We start from the raw sequence: 6,000 nt of genomic DNA, 5'->3' as shown, positions 1-6,000 counted from the left end.
GCATGAATCCAAAAAAGGGGGGGGAAAGTGTAAGGAGAAACCATTTTTCAACATTTTGTTTTATCGCAAATACACAGAAACACTCAGCAGAGTCAGATACATTAAGTGTGTAACTGTATCAGGTTGAAGACTGAGTCAAAGTAAATCTATGACACACGATATGAAGTAATAATATAATCTATTCAACATTAAAAGAACTATTTGTACATATGTAATCATTCAAACAAAAAATTTAAAGCCAAATAAGTGATAGTTGAAACTTTGTTACTAATAGCATTGAATAAAAAATAGATTAAGTATTACAATAAAGTCACAAAGTCACTTATTCAAAATAAAATAATTCTGAAAATGCAAAAACAGTGGAGCACAGTAACACTTCCTCTTTATTTTAGCACAATAAAGGCTCACTTTAAAGTATTCCATTTTGTTAACTACTTTTAACATTTCTAAAAAAAAATTCCAACCATTATCTGAAATCACACAGTGGCATTTACTTTATCAAAAGAACCTGTAAGCAGTGTTGGGAAGGTTACTTTTAAAATGTATTCCATTACAGAATACATGCCCCAAAATGTATTTTGTAACGTATTCCGTTACGTTACTCAATGAGAGTAACATATTCTGAATACTTTGGATTATTTAATATATTATCAAGTTTTTTACAACTACATGAATGTACTATTGCTGTGTGATTTATTACTATTACTGAAGGTTATTTGCCATACCAATACCAACTAGATTTTTAAATCTTAATATAAAACGAGTAACAGTAGGGTGAACATTAGATAAGGCTGCATTGCATAATATGTCGTGTAGCCGAAAACTAGTTTTACTTTGCTGTCTGGGTCAACTTTACTAGCGAGAGACAGAGAGAGATAGCTTACTTTTAACTGGGCTACACTGCCCATAAGGCTATGTCTGTAACACTCTGCCTATTGCCTTCATATTAAATAATTTTTTGAACATTAGAGCCTCTTAATGCGTGTTTTGTTTGGGTTTCCACCGGCGTGGAATTACCAGAAATAGAGAGGGGACAACATATGAAACAGGAAAAGACCACCGCCTTTATTTCAAATAAGTAACTGTATTCTGAATACCAGCTTTTTAAACGGTAACTGTAACTGAATACAGTTACTCATATGATTGTATTTTAAAAATGTAATGCCGGTACAGTATTCCATTACTTCCCAGCACTACCTATAAGTGAAGTGACCTTTAATGCACAGGTAAGTATACACAGGAAATATTTGTGGAAACATTCATTCTTTCCAAGAGTTAAATAATACCACTCATGCCCCTATACAGTTACAACGAGCAGACTGAGATTAGCACAAAGACTGAAAACAAGGGGGCGGTATCACAACACACCTACTGGGCAGAAATGTGCTCAGATTATCTGCACTGTAATCTGTACACGAATAATGTTCACAAGAATACAAACTCTGCGAAATACTCACAGTCTGTGTTCACATGCTATAAATTGAATTAGTGAATTAGTAAATGAGCTTTAGAGGTGCTGCCTGCATGGCCTTTGTCAGTAGTCATAACAAAAAATCAAAAACAAACCATAAATCAGATTAATGCTGCTGCATTCTTTCCAAATGGTATAGTCTCGCTTTATGTGCACTTTATGGAGAGGGAGCCTGCATAGGCATGCAGCGACCTATAGCTGTCCTACCGGTATATACTCTCTAAAGATGTGAGCTTCACAAGCCAATGCTGTTTGTTTCTGGTGAAACGTGCAGGCAATGTGGGAATTCTGTTAATGGCATTTTATGTTCCATGTTGGTTAAATAAACGTTCAATTCCAGTAAGACTTATCCCAAGAAGTCCTCTCTTATCATGCCTTAATCGCAGGAATCTCTGAAACACACTAAAGACTGTCTTGGGTGAACCGGGTGAAATGAACAAAATATGAGTGACATTCCTGTCTAAATCAAAATCACATTAGTAGGCCAGCTGGAAATCTCTTCTGGATAATAAATCTGTCCTTTGACATTTCAAAATAAGTCTTTCATTTTCACACCAGTGTCGCTGACGTACTTTGTTCTGGCTTTATCTCTTTTAACTTTTGGTGTAGCTTCAAGCTGAAAAGTCAAAAGAGGCAGCACGACTCATTTCAGAGCACGCTGATAAACGGCGGCACACTGTAAAACAGACCTATCTTCTCGCTGCTGACTCTTTATCAATACAACAGATTAGTTATTCTTCACGACCAAATGACCAGATATGTGTTGCGATAAAGAAAAGAAGTCACCCTCTCTAAAGACCTCAGCAGGTGTATCAAAGGATGCTGCGGACAAAGGATGCCGGTGATCCAAGGTGATGTACCATTGTGCATCGAAGACTCCATGCAGCCAAAGTGGCCTAGACGGATTAGCCTGAGAGGGACTACATGATGGTTGCTTAGTAACTACAAACCTACTCAAATGCTTGGCGAACATTATGGGCAGGGCTGCATTTTGACCATGAATAATGAATAGTCAAAGGTGCTTTATGTTCCAGCCTTACCTCACCTTGAACTCCACACAGCATGATGTAAACATATGTGCCAAGAGAATCACCTCACAGCCCTGAAACTTCTGTTGCAATAATCGGTGTACATACGTACCTGCGGCATGTGTATTCAATAACTTTCCAGTGGCCGGTGTACTATAGTGGTTTCAGCTGGATCTCTGCCACCTTTAGTGCTTTGCTTCAGGCTCTGTCCAGGCTGTTTTTCCTATTCTGGGATGTCCTTGTATGACCCATACTCCCATGCCAAGATCCAGGCGGTGTCTAATGAAAGTAGGGTTCCAGCAGTTTATTTCAGAAAAAAAAAGGGAAGAAAAAAAAAGAATCAAAGCTCAGGACAACAGTGTTTCATTAGCAATACTTGTCAAGCCAGTAGTTGAGAATTTGAAAAGTAGATGTGGGAATGTGATAACAGACTGGAAGGTTTAAAGGAAAAGAAATATTTTCACAGTGTAAGGGGAACCATTTTGTTCTCTAAATTATTATTATTAAGCGAAGCAGAAAATTTTTTCTGGTTAGCATTGAATATTGTAAAGTTTTCGCAGTGAAATGTAAAGTGGCTTCAGATTGCTTAGAGTAGGTTATAAATTGTTGCAATCTAAAGAAAATGAAGAAGAAAAGGTGAAGTGAATCAGAAAAACCCTAAAGACATAAAGGAAAAATTACAATTTTACCTCCATTTTTTTGGGTATAATTTATTGGAGTATTCTTCTTGTTTGTTAAGCTGCAATAACATGGACTGGTATTTATATAGGGTTTTTCTACCCTTACTACAGAGTCATTGCACCAAAATCAAACGTGGACTTTCTAAACACAGACCAGCAAAACATCGGGAGAGAGAACCATCCAGAAGAGCTAGTGTAATCTAGGAAGTGAAAGTGAAGGTAAGCTCTTGTCCTGCTCATCCTATTGCATTTGTAATCAGGTGCTTAGGGTTTTCAGAGGTCACAGTATGTGTGCATGTGTAAGGCCCGTGATTTGAGCGACCCATGTTGAGTGGTTTTAAGTTGACAATCGTCGCTAGAGTTAATAAGCTTAAATGCAACAGTATTTCTGATGACCTCCTGGGCTGTGGAGTCACACAAGGGTAAACCCTGTCTTAGAAGTCCTAATTATTCCATGAAAATCTGATTCAGCCAAAGACACTGGCCGAGGGCTCCTTGCAAGCCAGCACACATGCTCTTTTCCTTCTTTAGCCTTGATGTAAACAAGCAAAAGACTTAGTCCAATCGAGTAATCCAGATCACAGCGGCAGTTTCCCAGAGTGATGTGGAGAAGCCAAATTCACAGTAACTCCTGATCTTCTCGGTGTTTCAATTGCTTCTCTCTTACAGAAGCGGTTAAGAAATCCTTCTGCTTGGTGCTGTTTCCTTTATTAATGGCGAACACCTTTTTAGAAGCATTTAAACAATATCGTATGACATAACATTTGATCATCTCAGGTATTGTTTTTTAATGATTTGCAACTTCTTGTTAAAAGTCCACATGTGCACATTGCATAATTTCTCAAAAAGCATATTTTTACATCGTGCCCTTTTCAGGCTATTCACTGGCCAAAGCTCATTACTAGACTGACATGAATTGAATGGCAGTTAGATCAGTTAGCCGATTATGTAAGTGTTTAAACTAATCAAGTGTCGGTAAAGAATAAAGACACAAGAGTGTCAACATGTCAGCAGCTATTATGTTAGTAGCAGCATCTGAGTCACTTCCCTTTAACTATGTCTTTTTTTTCCACTTCCAGTCAGCCTTCTTTGAATTACAAATGGTGAAATTGGACTTGCAGGAAAATGCGTTTTGCAAGTTCAAGCACAAATGTTATTCCCAGAAGTATTTTTTATGGTGATTTTGAAAGTTGAATGTATTTGAATTCACCAGCATAACATTCAATCAATTACATCAATTTACTGAAGTCTACTCTAATGCTTTTACTCTTTTTAATGCTTAGATTTAGATAAAGAGAGGTGCCGGAATTGTTTTAGATTTTTTTAATAATGCTATAAACTACTTTTAATATCGCGCTTATTGTGTTCATTCTTATTCATTTTCCAAATTGCTATTTAAAACAAAGAAGGTTCGCTTTCATGTTTAATTATAATATTTAATATACTTGCAATTAGAATAAACACTGTTTTAAAGGTGAGTTACTGGATGGAAAGCATGTGCCTAACTTATTGATAACATGTCTGTTTGAGTAAACACTGCAGGTTTATGGTCTTCCGCAGTGTGTGGCACCTGGCATCTCTTTCCACCCCTCATTTTTCTAAACAAACACACATCTGGCTTTGGGAACATCTGGTTTATTACAGCCATTTCTCAGCAGGTTGTCTTCTGTTCGTTTTAGAGATTTTGCAAAACATCATCAGAGGCCTCCAGTGCAACAGCTGCTAAACAGTTACAGGTGCTTTCAGACAGCCAGGGCGTCTGGGCTGTATTTGCAGGTGTATACTCAGCTGCTAACAGCAACTTTCCAGCTGCATATTTTTATTCTTGGAGTCTGAATGTGGTTTTGTGGTTAAAAATAAGCTTTACTTTCTTATATTTGGCCTTCTTCTCAGGTCATCCACTCTCTGAAACAAGCTGTTTGACCTCCACTTGCTTTAAAATTATCTTTGGTTTAAGATAAATTCCTTTTGATTGGTTGGCCCTCATAAACAGAAGCAGTTATGTACTGCTGGAATACTGGATTGTGTTTTTCTCTTATATTCACAACAGAAATTATGGCCATAGTAGACAAATCTTTATGCTTGTTATTGGATAGGTGCAACCCCAGAACGAAGAATTGGTGGAGTTCTAGTTGTTCAACATGCAACAAATGTAGAAAGAAAGCAAATATGATGTTTAATCAGTGTTGTGGTTTCTGTATTCACTAGCATGGGATCCTAGTGACATAAATACCATTATCAAAGGGTGGTCACAAGGTTTTCATGTTTTTTGTTTTTTGTGAGTGCTCACTCATCCCTGAGGCACTACACTACAATTCACCAACTGTACATCCGTGTCAGCTGGCAAGAGCTTGCTAACAAACAAGTTTTCTAGTATCTAGTATTGGTCAGAGGAGAATAGAAACAGTTCATTCAAATTTCTACTCATTACAACCAAGGTATAGAGTAGAGCATCTCTGAATGCACATCTCAATGTGAAACCTTCAAAGAGTGGACCATAGCAGCAGAAAACCCCCATGTTAAATCACTTGGAGGGTATGGTCAGAATTTGGCATAAACAGCATGAACGCGTGGATGTATCCTGCCTTGTATCAACAATTCGGACTGCTATTGGTGATGTAACGTGTAGGGTGAATACACCTGGCACACTTTGAGCCTCTTAGCTGAGCATCATTGAAATGCAATAGCCTACCTGAGTATTATTGTTGACCATGTCCGTCCCTTTATGACCACAGTGAACAAATTTTCTGACAGCTGCTTCAAGGAGGTAAATGCACTGATGCAAAACTAAAACCATTTCCAGTTCTGTTGTAGCATACAT

Source organism: Aulonocara sp. 'chitande type north' Nkhata Bay, linkage group LG15 (genome assembly GCF_057382095.1).
Source record: "Aulonocara sp. 'chitande type north' Nkhata Bay isolate Kocher_YH1m ecotype deep benthic linkage group LG15, A_spYH_male_GT1.1, whole genome shotgun sequence".
NCBI lineage: Eukaryota > Metazoa > Chordata > Actinopteri > Cichliformes > Cichlidae > Aulonocara > Aulonocara sp. 'chitande type north' Nkhata Bay.
This window is presented reverse-complemented; position numbering follows the sequence as displayed.